Source organism: Mustela nivalis (genome assembly GCF_964662115.1).
Source record: "Mustela nivalis genome assembly, chromosome: 5".
In the NCBI taxonomy this organism is placed as follows: domain Eukaryota; kingdom Metazoa; phylum Chordata; class Mammalia; order Carnivora; family Mustelidae; genus Mustela; species Mustela nivalis.
The window spans coordinates 58,961,153-58,979,761 of NC_139024.1; the positions used below are offsets into that span (position 1 = coordinate 58,961,153).

The 18,609-nt window shown below is 39.8% G+C and overlaps 1 protein-coding gene across 30 annotated transcripts in view; it reads left to right on the forward strand.

Annotated features, from left to right (window-relative positions):
* HIVEP2 (HIVEP zinc finger 2) overlaps positions 1-18,609 on the forward strand; it is a 198,309-nt gene that overhangs the window by 70,179 nt on the left and 109,521 nt on the right. For 14 of the 30 annotated variants that reach the window (XM_082730839.1, XM_082730847.1, XM_082730843.1 and 11 more), the window contains one exon: positions 489-572. The exons of the other annotated variants lie outside the window; for them this stretch is intronic. The gene's annotated coding sequence lies outside the window, so the exon portion shown is untranslated. The remainder of the gene's footprint in view (positions 1-488; positions 573-18,609) is intronic. 30 annotated transcript variants of the gene reach the window in all.

Genomic DNA, 18,609 nt, shown 5'->3' on the forward strand with positions numbered 1-18,609 from the left:
CAGCCATGAAAAAAAAGATCTTTGCCTTTTTCACCATAAAGAGTAAGATAAAAATCTCTGCCCTCAAGAAGCTGGAGTCTGTTATGGTGAGAAGACTGCAGATGCCCCCTGCCTGATCCAAACTGAGCACTTGAGGCATCAAGGATGACTGAGATTTGAGCCCCAGAGGCTAAGGAGTGAGGGTCCCAATAACAGAGAAAAGAAAGGAAAAGCCATTGGGGCAAAGACAAATTTGATTTGATGGAACTGCTCTGTTCAGATAGGGCTATGAGGAACCTGTGTTTATAAATATGGCTTTGAGTTGTGCCTGGGCATTGATGGGTGGGAGGAATCAAGATACAGAGCCCAGCTAGAGGCTGAACTTTGGACATTTCGTCCAAGCCAAATCCATGTAGGCTAAAGGGACAGACTTGGGGCTAGGGTCTCAGTGGAATGGGTCCATTTTCCCCATATATAATGAAGTGCTGAAGCAAACCTTTCTCTTTTAGGTGAAAAGCTGTCTTAGAGGAAGGGCACCAAATGGAGGTAAAGGTGTAAAGCCCTCAGGCCTCAGAGAACCTGCACTTTTAAAGGCAAGTAATGATTGCTGAGAAAAGAGGCTTCTTTGTCATTAATGTAGGACACGTTGGTGACTCTGTCTGGTGGCAAAGGCTTGCCTGTCAATCCCACTTGAGGCTCAGTTGTCCCACTGGGAGGGTCAAATTCCTCTCCGACCTTTGTTCCGTCTCACTGGAGTCTTTTTTTTTTTTTTTCTTGTGAGGTTTCACCCTCCTGGAGCAGGGTTCAAGTTATGGGACTCTCAGCAAGAGTGTTGAGTTTGGGTTCTAGTGGAAATAGTCACGGTATCTCGACATTCTCCTGTGTTTGTTGGTGGTAACTAGTCTCTGCTGGAGAGTGAACAAAAAGGGAATACAAGGGAGCTGAGTTTAGAACCCTGGGAAATACTTTTCTTTGGGGAATAGGAAGGAAAATAGAACTTATAAAGAGGAGCAGCAAGGGGGTAGGTGGAAGCCAAGAAGATCCAAGTAATAGGAGAGGTGGCTTCTAGGATTTCCAAAGATCATCATTTTCACTCATGCAGTATGTGCTGAGGATGTTCTAGATGCCAGGCCCTGGGCCAGCTTCTGTGGATACAGTAGTGAACCAGACATTGTCCTCATCCTGAAAGAATTCATTGGGAATTGGAGATCACAATCCAGGTGGCTCTGTCAGTGGTTTTTACCGGTGTTGCCATGTGACCCAGGGAAACCGCTGAAGCAGCCTGTGGGGTGAGCCCTGTTTGAATGGGGGCGGGGCATGAGGAGGACAGGTGGAGTGCCGCGAGGAAAGATTGTAGAAGGCTGGTGAGGGTTGCTGAAATGTCTGACTCTGCAGTCCGTGTTTGCCAAAACTGCGGCAGTGAAATGGCCTGGGAAGGGACCTGAGATTAAGGGACCAGAAGTCCACATGGCAAAGAGCTTCCTCAGCAGCTGTGAGGAAGTGAAAAACATTTTGAGAAGGGAGTCTGGCACTAGCCAGTAGAGGTCTGAGTTTGACATAGAGGAGAAAGAGAAGGCTCAGGAGAGTCGTGGAATTAAATTTAGGATGTTAACAGAGAGCTGCAGGATGGAGTGATTGGGGTGATTAGAATGGTAGTTCCTGTGACATTCATCTGTAATACATTATTATCCCTTATGCTTAACGTGGTCCAAAAAAGATCTCCTACCTGTGTTTCAACCACCACTGCCCTAGAAAAGTTCTACTGTGTCCCACTTAGCCTACTACAGCCTGTTAGATGGTGTTCCTGACTCAAGTCTCTCTGCCAGTGGTCAGTTCCTTACTGCAAGGCTCATCTTCCTAAAATACCATTTTTAATGGGTTACTGTGAAGACCTAAAACCTTCCCTGCCTACGCACTGCCTACAATTTTAAAGGATGGGCTCCTGCCTAAAATGAGAAGACCACAAGACTTCATAATTTACCAAGAGCTTCTAAATACATTGTCTCACTGAATTCTTATAAAATCCATATGGCAGACAAGACAGATGTTGCTGTCTTCCTAAGTGGATAAGTCACACAACAGAGGAGTAGACAGACTAAATAACGGGCCCAGGGCTACACAGTTTATGAATGGCAAAGCCAGGAATAGAAGTCAGATCTTCTGAGTTCAAATTGAAGTGTTTTGTACCAGAGCTTGGTCTCCCCTTGCCTGTAGAACCTCATTTCCTTTCTCAGCCTCTAGTTTCTGTAATTAGGATGATGAAGCGATGTGCCTCTAGTTTTAACATCAGAGAGGCCTCTCTGTGTCCCTTTGGTCACTGGCCTGTCACTGCTCAAAAGTTGTGATCTAGAGCTGTCAACTGAGACACATTTGCTGACTGATTTTCCCTTTGATAGGGAAAAGTCTGTCTTCTGCCAGGACATCTGGGGAGGCACAGACAACACTCTGTCCTTCCCTGATGTCATTCTCAGTGCCTGCGTGTCTCATATGCAACTTGGAGAGGGTTGCCACTGACTTTGCATTGGATTATGGGATGGCTTTTGACCACTGCCAGGACCATCGCTTCCTCCTTTAACTGTTCTCTCCAAGAAGGTGTACCTCTGAAGCATGCTTTGTATTTTTACCCAGAGCCATTAATGTCTGAAAACTTGTTTAAAAATGCATTCTCTTGTTGTATCAATTAATGTATAGTTTTGTTCCTGTTTAGAAATGAATAGTTCTGGAAAATATTGTATGTAGAAGGATATAGAGCTATGTTTTGAACTACGTATTAAAATCTGGAACATTTGTTAGTAATGCAATGATTAATGAGTCTGTGTTAACGTGATTTTGGAGTACACTCTGTTTTCATCCTTTTCTCATTGTACTAAAGCCAATATGATTGGGGTTTGACAGAATTTTGGGAGAGAATTTCATCCCAAGTTTAAATGACATTAAAAAAATGCCTGATAATTATCTAGAATATCGAGAATTGCCTCCACTTCTATAAAGATTGATAAAGAAAATATGTACCTGTAGATTAGTGAAATAATATATTCCAAGAGTGCCGCGTTGCCCTTAGAGCTGCATACATACAGAAAATTCCAGCATCTGCAGCTTTGTCATGAGAAAAACTAACAAAGAATAGTTGCAGTACTTTTTTGTTAAAAAAAAAAAAAAGTGTTTCATAATCCTCACTGTTTTTTCCCCCTTATAATGGTGAATTCCTCTTGGAGACAATCACATAGTTCCTCAGGAGGCTGAGATACATCTTCATGTTCCTAGCACCTCTCATGTTCGGATTAAAAGGCCAATAAAGGTATGGGTTAGTATGAAGGAGCCCAAGGCCAAACTTTGGTTTTTTTCCCCTTTACTTTCTTTAAGTGGACCAAAGGTGTAATGATATACAATATACTGGAATGAGATACAATTTGGACTTTGGTAGTACATCATTTTACGGAGACAACAAGATATGTAAATTTTAAGTAACATTAAATAGAAATATTCCTGAAATGCGATTTTAATGGTGAGCTATTAATATTGTATTATTTACCTTCTAGGTAAGTACATTTTTTTTATTTATTAGGGTACTCATTGGAAATAGTGATTTATATTGTGAACTTACATTTTTCTCTGGGCCTAATTACAGGAGAGGGCTAGCTAATAAAAGTTGAATAATTAAAGGGGCACTCCTGATTTAAAATAATTAGACACATATGTACTTTATGAGTTTGGTAGTACCTATGTTAGACTGTACTATTGGTTGAATGATGCTTGGAAAGACTAGCTTATATTCAGAGTATTAGCAATACTAAAAGAAGCCCACTCCTAATATGTGATAAAGAGAGGAACAAAAATATGGGAAGTTGATATTTTTGTAGATATCTTTATTCCATCTCTTAAAAGGCAGATGCCATGCAATGTAACCTGTGATGACTTTTTTCACAAAAAGAACTTGGCCATTTTGTATTTCTCCCCATTATTCTCTCCTATCTTGTTGAGTGACTTTTGCTATTGGTAGCACTCAGTAGAAAGCCATGATAACTTGCTGTGGTGCTTTGTGGTCTTCAGAACTGACCCTGTGGCCCATGCATCCCCATTCTTGGCCCAACGAATGTAGGCTCATGTCGCTCTGGAGCTGAAGACTATGGAGTCTGTCCATCAACACTCCCCAAATGCCCATAATCTCTACTAACGTCTCAAGTTCCTCACCTCCCATACATCTTGCCAAAGTCCGTGGTCATCCTCTGTCTTCATATTTTCAACTATTTTTTAGATTTTTTTGGTTCTGGGTTTTATTTATTTTTAATTATGTCATGTTAGTCACCATACAGATCATCCTTAGTTTTTGATGTAGTGTTCCAAGATTCATTGTTTGCGTAAAACACCCAGTGCTCCATGCAATCCGTGCCCTCCTTAATGCCCATCACCGGGCTACCCCATTCTCCTATCCCTTCCCCTCTAAAACCCTCAGTTTTTTTCTTGGAGTCCACAGTCTCTCATGGTTTGTCTCTCCCTCTGATTTCCCCCAATTCACTTTTCCTTTCCTTCTCATAATGTCCTTCCTGTTATTTCTAATGTTCCATATGATAATTGACTTTCTCTTAATAGCATTTGGATTAGTTGATCCTCATGCCTTGCTTGATAAAATGCTTGGTTCTCCCAACTTTGCTGCACTGCCCTTGTTTTGAGGCTTTTCTGCCACTGTCTCTTAGTCTCCTTTGCTGGTCTTCCCCTGTAGTCCCCTCCTCGGGCTCTGTTCTCAATCCCTTTATCTTCTTTATCTAAATGCTCTTTCTAGCAGATAGCAATAATCACATGGTTTCAAATACTGTGCATATACCAATAATTTTCAAAGTTTTCTAGCCATGAATGCATCTTCTCCTTAGTTCCCAACTTAAATACTTTTCTTAATATGTTCACTTGGCTGTCCCATGGGTATATCAAGTTATGATAGTGTCCTTCTGGCCACACACTGGCCTAGTGTGCTGCAAAAGCTCTTCACTACCCTCCCTGACACTTCTCAGAATAGTCTATTAAGTATAAATTATATAATGCATTCCCTTGCTCAAAATTTTCCAATAAATTTTAATTAACCTTAGAATAAATCTAAGGTGTTCAGGCTGGCAGTGCATCCTTCCAACACACTCCATTCCCTATTAGGGTCCAACCATGTTGGCCTTCATGCTGTTCTTGAGATTCGCTGAATTGTTCCTGTCTTGGTCTTTGCCCTCACTGTTTTTCCTGTTTAGAATGCTCTCTACCCACATCTTCTCAGGTGTGGCTCCTTGTTCAAGTCTCAGCTCAAATGTCACATCTTTGAACAGGCCATCTGTGACTCGGGTTTGAGCAGTTTCTTCCCTCTGTCTCCATTTCACCTTTTATCACATTTTTTTTCTAGGACTTACCAAAACCTGAAATGATCAATATAATTGTTTATGTGTTTTTTTTTTTCCTGTCTTTGCTCCCCACCCCTCACCCCTGCCCCCCCACCCCCACCCCGACAGACTTGCTGTGGTCAATGACATTTTGTCACTCATCCTTGCATCTCAGTGCATAGTAGAGTAAATAGTACTTCCAAGTATTTGTTGATATATTCTTCACCTAGAGCCTGGCTTCCTTATCTGGAAAACAAAGGTGTTAGGACAGGTGACCTCTGAACCTGTCCCACCTAGGTAGTTTCAATTCTTATCACTCTTCTGGCCTTCTGAGGCATCCATTGACCTCCTTAATGTCCTGTTAATAGGCTGTGTTTTTTCAGGTTTTCAGGCCTTTGTTTATTCTGTTCTCTCCCTACTGTCCTCCCTTCTCTTCCATGCTAGCCAAATTCTTGAAGGATTTTCCTTCTCCTTTTGTCTATACCCCTCAGAGGGGAATATAATAATTTTATGTGTACATGTCTTGCCTATGTGAGATTAGCTCTTCTCTCATGGGACTATGACTTATAGTCATCAGTCTTGAATCCCAGTGGCAGTTATTATGGTGCAAGCATATAGGGCATACTCAGTATATTCTTTATAACTCAATTAATAAGGGCATGATGTCTTTCAAAAACATTGCTTTCAGAACTCTAAGAAGGCTTGGGCTGTTTTACTAATTTACATGGGATAAAATAGGTTTTTAAAAGGCAAATAGGTCTATATCATTTTTAAGCCGAAGCTGGAGGGAAAAAAATGTGAAAAAAAAATTTAGACTTTGGATGACATGGTTTCTTGCAAACCATTTGTAAATGGTCTTAACCAAATAGCTTTTTTATAAAAATATATTCATGGAACTGAGCAGAGCAATACGTGGACATTGTTTTTCTAATTAATTTGGGTTAAAGCTTGAATTGGGGTTTTAACTTGCTTCAGTTTGTTCAGGTATTTGGAATTTCAAGAAGCTCTATGAAAATATCCCACCTACACATTTTGGATATCCTCTTCCTGCTTGTCTTTAGAACAGCTTGGTTCTTTTAATAGCAATGGCTGAGTGGAGGGGAACCATTTGTAGTGGGTAAATTTAAGTACAGTATGTCCTCCTGTTCCAAGCAAAAGTCATGCTAACTGCTTAGGGATTGGTGCAAATATGTTTTCTTTTTTTCGTTGTTGGTCAGATCCCTGAAAACACAGTGTTTTAAAAGGACATTACTCATTCCTCACACAAATAGAAGAATAACTGGTCAACTTTAAAAAAAAAAATTCAGAAGCTGGGGAACACCTCATCTATTCTTGATTTATTATCATCTTTTCAGAAGCCATTCTTAAAACGTCCCTGGGCTAGCTGGGAAGAGCTAGTGTTGAGGACAATCATAGCTTTGCTTCTTCACTTAGTGTGTGATCCTAATGCTATATGATTATACTCAATTCAGGATACACAAATGGTTAATTCCACCCGGAGGACCTGGGACACGCACGCTCAAAGTGAAGAGTAACCATGTATTCTATTCATGGATTAACTATTTTCAAAGAATTCAGTCAAATACACTTACAGTATCTTTTATGTTTAATAACATTAAAGGCACGTAGTGGCTCATGGTAATCATTGTGCACATCAATTATTTGTGAATAGTATTGTCATTCCAGATAATGCCAGTGATTGGATTCTCAGTCTATCCCAGAATTTGCTGTTTTGCATAAACAGCTTTATTCAAGAAGCCATCCTTTTCTTTTGCAAGAGTAAAGATGAGAAAAAACTCTGTTTCTATAAATATCTTGTTTGGGGTAACCCCCCCCCCCCTCCGCCGTCTTTTCCCTCTAGTGAGTAGATGTGAAGGATTTCCTGAAAGGGTGTAGTTTTGCATGGGAGAGCATGTGTTGGGTGCACTGCTGAGGATGGAAGGCAGGTGAAGCTCGATTCTGTGTTTTTATGCAGCGGCCTCATGCCATTGTCTGAGCCTCATGGTGTCTGGAAAGAGGCTGTGTAATGTATTAAGAGTGGCATTGCAAATCCTTTCTGTTAGGGGAACATTGTCAATATGGGTGGTGGAAAAGCTGTGTCTTATGGCTGTTGGTGGGCCTTGTTAGATCCTGTAGAGAATTCATATCTGCAGAGGGTGGGGTTGGGGAGACTGGAAATATGGAGAAATCGTGGATTAAGGGTGCCTTGGTCAGAAAGGCTGGGAACTATGGGAATAATACATTGAAAAAATACCAAATGGGAAATTTATGAACTCTAAGAAACTCAGTATTGCTTGAAATCTTACTTTACTCTCAAAATTGGCCATAAAAGAACTAACTTCAATTGCAGGAAGGGGGTAGATCTTTCATTCTCACCTACATGCTTTGATAAATCACAGTATCTCCTAGTTTTGGTTAGGTAAGGTGAGCTGGACTTTGTCCTTTCATTTTCAGGTAAAGATGCGAAATGCTGTTTAAACGTGATTTACTGAAGAGTCATGTGATGTTCACCAATCATTTATTGAAAAGAAAAAAGATGTAGTCAATTCATATTTTAAGATAAAGTGGGTTTGAAAGGTTTTATGAAATCACTGTCCATTTTGATTCGGTTTTGCCAGTAGCTGCCAGCACTTGGGCTTTGTTCTTGGTTAGTCATAACTGTTTAGGAAAGATTGCTGCCTTTTGGAAATGGTCCCAAAGACTCATTGTTCCAGACATCGGACATCCTTATGTTATTCAGGTCCTACACACTTGGTCTAAAACAGATTAATTATTAATCTCTCAGTGAATAATTAACCATTTGACTTGTTCCCAAGTTATATACTCACTGGGTTAGAAATGATTTCCCAAACTGCTAAAGACAGGGGAAGGTTATTCCTGGTTTCACAATGTTCCCGTTATTACTAGCTTGTGTGTATGTGTGAGAGACATCAGCTGATGCCTAAGCTCTGGTCCAGCTACTCAATCAAACCACTTCCTGGGGTTTTCTCGGGTAATGGCTGTGATTCAGAAGATACCACAGTAGTTTTAAAGGGCTGTTCCCTGTGTGTTACTCTGGGCCTGAATGACTGAGAGCTGTCAAATTCAAAAGGAGCATTTTTGTTGCCATGACCTTAAATCTGTGGCTTACTTTTGCTCAAAGTTGCATTTCAGCTGGGTTAGCGTTGCTTGTCTGTGTGTTTCCAACAGTATATATTTTAAGACCATTTATTTCATAGTAGTGGGCTAACAGCTTAATTTACATTAATTAGCCAATCCGTGCCTTGGTTGAGTTCTCACCATATATGAAGTCCTGTGTTAGGCTTGGGGCAGACAGGCAAAGGTAAGTCATTTGTGGCTGCCTTTGAGCTGTAGTAGTAACTGCAGAGATGAGAGCTCAACACGAAGGCGGCCGAATGAGGTGTTGATGCAAACGTACGCAATTGTAGTTTTATAAACATGTTTCTGTGACTTTAGTTTCTGAATCTATGCACTTTGTGTGATCCATAAGGGTAAATTTGTATTTTTAAGATTTTATTTATTATATAAAAATGCTCAGAGAACTACTTTTATAAAGGTTTTGATTTGTTTTGTTTTATTATCTTTCTCAGAAGAAATAAGACTTTCAAAAATTATTTTGGAATCACGACAGATGTGTTCAGAAGCTCTACAATTGCATTTTTGGCCACGGAGTAACCAGTTTAAATTTGGGAATTTAAGACCCTAGTTCTCTCCTTGGATCTTCTGACACTTGACCTGCCTTTTTCCTTCTGATACTTGCAGATCTTCTTTCCTTGTGGCTGGATGATCCAAGTCTAATGAGATAATATATGAGGAAATAGTCTGTAAGCTGTGAAGTGTTGTGAATAAGCACATGTCAGTGTGATTATCATTGTCACTATTGTTTTCACATAGTCACTCTTCCTATTACCTCACTACACATGCCAGTAACTCACTTCTGCGATGTCAGAAATTATCTCATTGGGGAAGCTACTTTCTTTTTGAGCTGAAGAAAATTTGGTTCATGGATGGACTTTGTCTTTGGCAAAAAGTTGATTTCTCCAGGCCTGTCGTCTGTGTCCCGGGGAGCAGGGAGGTGATGAGGAGGTTTATGAGGGGAAAAGATTCAGTGTGTTTGTACTGCGTGGTGATTGTGCAGTGTCTGGCTATCTGAGCGTTGTAAGGCTCACTTCACAAAAACTGATATCTGCTCATATAAAATGAATTTAAATCTATAAAGGGAGAGATTGTTCTTGGTAGTGGTTAAAAGTGTAGGCTCTGGAATTAAATTGTCATGCCTTACTTCTAACTGGGTGATAATTGGGTAAGTTTTTCCTCCATGTGCCTCAGTTTTTTTCTGTATTGTAAAATAAGGATAATTTTATTACATGGCAGGACTTTTATTTTTTTTAATTTAACTTTATTTAAAAAAAAAAGATTAATTAATTAATTTATTTATTTGAGAGAGAGAGATTGAGCACGCACGAGTGGGAGGAGCAGAGGAAGAGGCAGAGAGAATCCAAAACAGGCTCTGCTGTGAGCTGGGAGCCTGACATGGGGCTCGATCTCACGACCCTGAGATCACGACCTGAGGTGAAACTAAGAGTCAGACACTCAACTGACTGTGCACCCAGGCACCCTTTCGTGAAGCCTAAGAGGAAAAATGGATATGAAGCAGTTTGCACTCACCTAGATTCAAAGAGGAAATAAAATTCTGCTTTGATGGGATGAAAGCTACCATCTCTTATACTGTTTTAAATTCTATTTAATGGAATTTGGTTGACTTTGATAATATGTCTTTCGAGAGGAGGAGGAAGGGAGCAGGCAGGGGTGGATAGAGAGAAGGATGTGTGAAGAACAAAGAAGGGGCTGTGCGGTAGGGATCCTTCGTAGGTACAAACTCATGGGCTTTATGCAGCTGGGTGGTGTGAAAAGGTCTTCCAGATACATTTCACCTCATCATCACAACAAGGCCATTTTACAGATACAGGAATTCTGCCTCGGAGACACTCAGTGACCGGCTGATAGATAAGTAGCCAGTGAGGGGTAGGGTGAGGCCAGAGAAACAGACCTCCTGAACTTAGGTGCTAACTTCCTTTCTTCCAATACACGGGTCCTTCTCTGCTGCACAGTAATGTTCTTTTTTTTTTTTTTTTTTTAAAGATTTTATTTATCTGACACACAGAGAGAGATCACAAGTAGGCAGAGAGGCAGGCAGCGAGAGAGTGGGGAGCAGGTTCCCTGCTGAGCAGAGAGCCTGATGCGGGGCTTGATGCCAGGACCCTGGGATCATGACCTGAGCCGAAGGCAGAGACTTAACCCACTGAGCCACCCAGGTGCCCGGTAGTGTTCATTTTTATAATAACTCTGGTGCAGATTATCAAAGGAGCAGAGAGTGCTGTGCTGCCACAGATATTCCGAGGGGTAGCGGTGGGGACTTAGGGACCTCCTTCTGTAGACTGAGTGCACATATCTGCAGCTGTTCAGGGCTGGCCTTGCTGCTGTGGCTGGGAGCTTTTAAGCGTCCTCTACTCTTCCTGGCCTCGGAGTGAAGACAGAGTTTCATCTCTCTGAAGGGCCGTTTCAGATCAGTGTTCTGGGGGAGAAATTGTCAGTCCTTCTTTTCTGCTACGAAGGAAGGTAATGAACACCTGTTCCCTGATTGAACACATAGGCTATCAGATTAGTAATAAGAATATGCTTTTAACTAGGCCTTTTTGGATTACTGTGTCTGAACTTGAAGTTACTAAGGAAAGCTACTAACATATATAATCCAAACCTCAGTATTTATAAAATGCTGAAAACAAATTTTAAAATTAGAAGAATTATTTCAGGCATGTTAATGACTAAAGATTAAATTGATTTTAATATTATATTTGAATACGTGGTTTTTAGGAAATCATTTTCTAGACTGAATGAGGAATTTGTATATAGTTGGTATATTTTTGGCAAATAAATACCTTTGTTTTATGCATTAAAATTTTGATCATCCATGATACAACCCTTTTTTTGGGTCTATGAGCACTTTATTTTTCAGAGAAGTGGTAAGTAACAGTGACATCTTTTTGAAGCAACATCTAGGCTAAAGTTGCTCAGCCTTGGTGCCTTTGACATTTGGGTCTGGACAGTTCTTTGTTGTAGGGGATCTATTATGTGCATTATAGGATGTTTAGCAGCATTCCTGGCCACTCCCCAGTAGATACCGATAGTATCCCTTGTAACAACCAAAAATGTCTCCACACATTGCCAACTGTCCCCGAGGGAGCAAAAACCATTCTGGGTTGCGAGCCCCTGAACTAGGATTTTCGCTATTTATTCAAATCATCTTCTGCATTGCTTAAATCTGGATTATTCTATAATTTTGAATAGATGTTCAGAATCACACCCATGGGAGAAAATACTCTAGAGGCAATACATTGGACTTATACACTATGAAAAAGTAAGATTTTTCAATAAAATGGGTTGAAATGTTATCTGATTAACAGTTATCATAACAAATCGCATTAACCAGAAGTCCAAACATTTGGATAAACATTTTTTCTCCTTCTTTTCTTTCAAAATAGATATATCCCCTTGATTCTGAATTCATTTATAACCATGACTTGATAGTGTTTTTGAAAAATTGCAAATAAGTGGAAATGATAGTATGATTTGCCACATATTAAATGCTCTATCTGATTAGAACATTCTGTGTGTTCCTCTTGCACCTACTGGAAGGCTTAATTGCCTTTACAGATGGGCATCTGTCTCAATGAAGTAATCGTGCAAAAAGTGCTGAGGTTGGATTTTCTAAGTTTCTTTATGGTCCTCTTAGTAGATGTGAAGCAGAGAGCTAGCTACACCTGGTTATTAACTGCCATGGAGAAAGAGACATTTCACTTGGCATAGGAACTAAGGGGCTTCTTTGTGAAATGTGTTTTGCTAACGATAGAACATATCTTTATTCTGTGAACCATGGGCTGAAGCTTTAGCCAATCAGGGGAAGGAATTTACTGTATGGTAAAAGGAAGTATTTGTTCCGTTATTGTAGTACATGGCCTCTTGCCATCTTTGATAACGGATTGAAGTGTTGTGCACCCAAAGTCTGGTACCCTCTTGACCCTTCATCAGTCATCAGCTGCACCGTGAGGTTAAGTGAATTGTAGCTCAGCGGGATAACCATTGTTTAAGCACTGTGTCACTCTTAAAAACGGAAATTTCTGACACAGCAGTCTTGCAATGTGATGTCTTTCTAGTTTTAAGATGATAGACATATGTTTCCTTTCTGTTGCTAATCTGTGCCAGATTAGTGGTATAAAATGATAATATAGAAAGCTTGAAACGAGCTTGTTTAGATGGGTGACCACGAGACCCTTGGGAATTTCTTTTTCTTTTTTTTTTAAATAAGAACGTCTACACAAATAAGCAGCCTTTTCTTGCACAACATTTCAAGAACTTCACATGGGATCCTGTTGGAATTTCCATTGTCTTAGAAACACCGGGCTACTTTCCAACGCGTGCATGCTACTCCTTCAGTGTTCATGTTTTAATTATGGACAGCAGGTATTTGTCCACATGTTTTCTAAGTGATGGCACATAGAGAGTCTTTTTTTTTTTTTTTTCCCTGACTAGTTCAGGAATGCTTTGGAAGAGCTATGTCCAGTATTCAAGACTTTATGTCATCTAATCTTTATACTTCTGTCCTGTACTCAGACAAGTCGAGTAATGTATGAGCTGCAGCTGTCGCTGACCAAAGCTCTCACAGAAGTGGGCAGAGGAAGAATCAGGGATGGTGTGTTCAGGTTCTGGGTATCAAAAGCGTATCTGTTGCAATCAATCTGTGATGACAACAACTGGCTTGTAGAAGGCAGTTCAAGACAGATACTTGTTTTATCTTTGACCAAATGTACAGTAGATGGATGCCATAGTGGTAAATACCAATAAGAGCTAATAAGAATTCGTCAAATATATACAGTTGCTTGACTTGGATAATAAGAAATACTCATGGATGGGTAGTGTTCCTTAGTTTTGGCTGCAGCCTTTCTGTAAAGTTGTAAACAGAAAGTTTGATTCTTAATAGCATGCGAAGTTATAAGAAAGACAAATGAAAATACAGAAGAGCAAAGAGGTAAAATGTTTGTTTTCTGATATAAGCAGGCAGTAGTGCTTTCTAATTAAGTGTCTTTTGATTAAAATAAATATTGACACGCAGGCATATATCCAGCTGCTCTTCAGAGAAATACTAACACCGTGCTTACCAAAGCTGCTTAGAAATCCAGGAGTCAGTAGAGCTCTACCTAAGTTTCCTCATAACTACTGGATCTCCTTATTCCCATCTTCCATATTCCCCCATTCTCTAGTTTACCATGGGGGCAGGGAAGAGAACTAAAAATCCCCATCAAAAAATTGTAGCTCAGGGGTGCCTGGTGGCTCAGGCTCACTCTTGGTTTTGGCTCGGGCCATGATCTCAAGGCTCAGTGTGGAGCTGGCCTGAGATTTCTCCCTCTCCCTCTGCCCCTCCTTCTAAAACAAACAAACAAATAAACAAGCTTGTAAAAAAATTGTAGCTTAATTTTTATCTTCTCTCTCTCTCTTTTTTTAATAAAGACCGTTCAAGGGTTCAAGGGAATGAGAATTATTTTTTCTTTCTTTTTTTTTTTTTTTTTTAGCAGTTGGGAAGTTATTAATTGGCCTTTTTTTGGGCTGAGTCTCTCTGCCTCTTATCCCGGTTGGGGTAAAATGAAATCCCGATATGGTTAAATCAATTAAGGTAGAGACTTACCTTAAAGATAAAAAAAAAAGCCCTTTGTACAACTTTACATATTGATCCTCGCAGTAATTCTCCTCTTTGTCATTTTTTCATGATATCATGGTATCATTTTATCATCATATCTCCTCTGTATCATCAAGACACACGCTGCTTTTGGGATTGTCCACATTTTTTTTTTTTTTTAAAGATTTTATTTATTTGACAAACAGAGATCACAAGTAGGCAGAGAGGCAGGCAGAGAGAGAGGGGGAAGCAGACTCCCTGATGAGCAGAGAGCCTGATGCAGGGCTGGATCCCATGACCCCGGGATCATGACCTGAGCTGAAGGCAGAGGCTTTAACCCACTGAGCCACCCAGGCACCCCTGTCCATATGTTTTTGAATAACCGATGGCATGTCCAGATTCCTAAGACTGCAGCTGCCTCCCAGAAACAACTTTCCAGACAAAATACTTATGTTCTGGTGACTCAAGTTGAAAGATAGTCACTTTGATATGGATATACATAGGGCAAAAAGATAAAGGAGTAAGCTCTTATCTAGTTCCCAAAGGAAGCTTTACAGCAGAGATGAAATTTCAGGGACTGTTCATTGCTAGAAATACCGGTGTTGCTGGGCGTTGGGGGAAAGGAAGTGTGTGCAAGCCATCATGCTCAGTGATTTCTTTTTTTTTCTTTTTCAAGTTTTTTTTTTTTTTTTTAAATTGACAGAGAGAGACACAGTGAGAGAGGAAACGGAAGCAGGGGGAGAGGAGAGGAAGAAGCAGGCTTCCACTGAGCAGGGAGCCAGATGTGGGGCTCAATCCCAGGACCCTGGGATCATGACCTGAGCTGAAGGCAGGTACTTAGTGACTGAGCCACCCAGTCGCCCCTCAGTGATTCCTTGATAGCTAACGTTTACTGAGGACTTAGGGTGTGCCAGGCGGGCATGCTTTAGATGCCTTAACTTCGTTTCTTCTCCCACAGCGTTTGAGGCAGTTACTGTTACCGTCTCCCCTTTCCTAGGTGAGGAAACTGAGGCACAAGGAGAATAAATATTGTGCTTGATTAGAGGCAGTAAGAAGCTGAAGGATGCCTCTTAACCAATGCACCGCCCAACCCAGCCCTGAAAAGGAGGGATTTTCTTCATTTTACACAGGAAGACACTGAAGCCCAGGGAGGTCAACTTCATCAAAAGTCACAGGAGGCCAATGGCAGAGGAAGGATTTGAACCAAGGTCTGAGCCTCTCAGAAGTTCTGTGCCTTTTCACAGCAAGAGGAAGTCTTTTGGGGAAGGTTCAGAAACGCATCGCTGACAAAGAAAATACGGCAGGTCCAGCTCCTTGCCTGTAAAGACAGTTTTAAGGTTACAAAGAAGGCTGTAGAGGTTGTTCATAATCCTTTGGGGGGCAGGAGAGCAGTTGTTTACAGAGGCATGCAAACCCCTTCTGGTTCAGCTGCGTCTTAGAGAAATCATCTGTCTCTGTCATGGTCCTGGGCTGTGCCTCATTTCGCTCAGTGTGCCTCTTTTTCAATGTACTGGGCTGTTCTATTCCTGTTTATAAATCTTTTAAGTGTGCACATTGAAGAAGTAATTAAATTGTCATTATAATTTATAGTATGCCTGAAGTCAGCCACCTAATTAAACTGCAAAAGAAGAGAGGTGGTAGGTTCATATGCATTTATTAAGTATTACTGTATTCATTATGCAAGGATTTTGAACCGGGTAAAAGAGAAAACTAAGGGTAACAGTGGTCTTTAAAAGTTTTTCCATTTCTGCTCTCTCAGTTTAATAGGTTGAGACTCTCACTAGTTTGTAACATAACCCTAATGTCTTTTTTGGTTAATTTTTAATGAAAACTATGATTTTTATGTTTTCTCATTTTCTCATCACTCAGCATTTTCTTAAAATGTTCCTGAGAGCATTAATGCACAGCACCCCACATCCTAACTGAATAACATTTAGAAATACAATGGAAATAGCAGTCCAAACTCTAACTTACATGATAAAAATGGCAATGTGTTAGATACCTAAGATCAGTTAGAGGAGATTTGGTTTTTCTAGAGCAATCGTGACAGTCAATATATTTATTTTCTTATCAGAGAATAAAATAAACTACAACAGAAACAAAACCAAATGAACTGTAATAAAACTCTTACTAGAGGAAACATTTTTTTTTTAAGAATTTATTTATTTGACAGAGAGTGAGAGAAGGAGAGGGAGCACAAGTGGGGGGAGCAGCAGAGAGAGAGAGAGGGAAGCAGGCTCCCCACTGAGCAGGGAGCCCGATGCAGGACTCGATCCCAGGACCTGAGATCATGACCCGAGCCGAAGGTAGAGGCCTAAGCCACTGAGCCACCCAGGGGCCCCAAGGAAGCAATTTTTGAAGAGCCTATTTTTAAATTTTAAGCTCTAGCACATGTATATGTGTGTGTATATATGTTATGAGAGGTGAGAATCGATCACTTGCCTAAGTGTTTCAGCCCCATGGGAGATAATTGCAGTTTGTAAGGGAATGCACTGAATTTATTCTTTTGGGGTTTGGTCCTTTGAAGAAAGTAGAATATTGAGGGACATAATCAAAGTATCATCCAGGCAAATGACAGATTGTGTGCTGTGAATTTACCCCTCCTTGTATGTAGTTTTGTGTGTGTGGCAGGGTGGAATGAACTGAAATTCCAAAAAAGGCACTATTTTAAAGAAAAGAACAGGCAATAAAGAGCAGAATAAAGACATTTAACTGAGGTACGTAATAGCAAATGTATAATACCTAGAAGCTACAAGGTGCTCAAGAAGTAATTGAATGAACAAGTGTCATGTATAAAGATTCCAGTTTCTTTCTCCTTCTGTGTGCACATAAGATACCGCCAACTTCAAACAGTTTTCTTGGATATTATTTTTCTTTGATTACCCACAAAAACTGAGTTGACCTGTAAAACACTTGCTGTATTAGTAATGGGTAAGGAGTTATATATTTGGGTGTCAGTTTTTCTGGAAAAAGGCATTCCGAGTGACAAGCTGTGACATTGGGGAACATGGATCTTTCTGCTATTGTGGGAACAGCGTCTCTACCACTCTTGATTTCTTAGCTACTTCTAGAGTTCTTGGTTGAAGGGATCTGGGGAGCCTCTTGCTGACATTCCTGGAGGCTGGAGATTGAAGGAAAGAGCCAGTGAAGATGGCTCTAATTCCAAGCTGCAGGACTAGAGGAAGAGGGAAATCCTCAGAGTGGGCAGCAGAAAGGAAAGAGAGGGATCCCCAGACTGCCCTCAGGCTGGTCTGCTTACTGGGTGGTCTTTCTGATGGAAGAGGCAAAGGTAAATCATGCGTGTTTAATTTGAGAATTGCTAACACATATGTATTCTTTTAATACGATCTTGGTTTATAGCAGTATAAACGTTTTTCCATACTGGAACAAAAGTTCCATGAAATAATAAGGATGAAATTTAAATAAAGATTTTGCTTAGAAATGTATTTTAGGGATGTTTGAACTGTAAATATTCCTTGAATCAGTTCTCAATGGAATGTGTGCTTTTCCATAGAAAGAAACACTCTTATTCCTTATGGGATATCCTAACACCTGTCCCTGAGTTATCAAGAGTGGAGCCTCAAAATGTGTATTATGTAAAAAGTGTGGTTAGATGTAGGTAGCTGTGAAATATTGTGAAAGTTTTCATTTGATACTTCTGATTTACTCTAAATCTGGCATGACATTTACTACTGAATTTGACCTCTTTGGGGAAAGACTTTCTAAACATTTTTTATTTCCTCTTTACTTCTGAGAATTCAATTAAATCTGTAGAAGGATTCATAACTTGTTATTTGCCATGCACTGTCTTTAGAAATATTTTGTAATATTGTACCTTCTTGTATGCTTTTTGATTCTTCAGAAAGCAGTTATTTTAGGAATTATTTTATGCATAGTAACTATTAATAGCCATTAATAGTCTGAAGAAGTTAATTCGTAATTTTCAAGAAGATTTAGGGTTTTGAAACAAAAACAGTATATGCATTAATCAGAAACACTGACAAGGCTGAGAAAAGTGTTGGCTTGTATTTAGGACTTATATTAAAGAAATCCAAACATACTATAATTCAGAGTTTATTTATGCATATAGTTCTGGTATCTGAGATTTCATATTAAATTTTGTGGTGTATTATGTATGGAGCAGGGGGCAGAGAATTTATAGGGAAAATATAACAAAACCCTGTTATTTTCCATTTTTATATATTTCATTTTCTACAACAGCAAATCTATCTATCTTATCTGTATATATATATATATATATATATATATATATATATATATACATATATATAAAACCGTTGAAAGTAGTAAAGTTGTTTGAGGAAGAACTGTTGCTTGTCCTTCACATCTGGAATCTAGTATAATAAATTTGTTTCATTCTTTCTAGTAATTATATTAGCTAAACCTATGTTTCATTTGTTAGTGATTCTAATGTTATGGAGACTTATATAGTGGGAAGAGAGAATGTAGGGCTGCAAAAAGATTGAGGTATAAAATATTGATAACAGAGGCTTACAGAGATTGCCAGGCTGATGTGCCTCC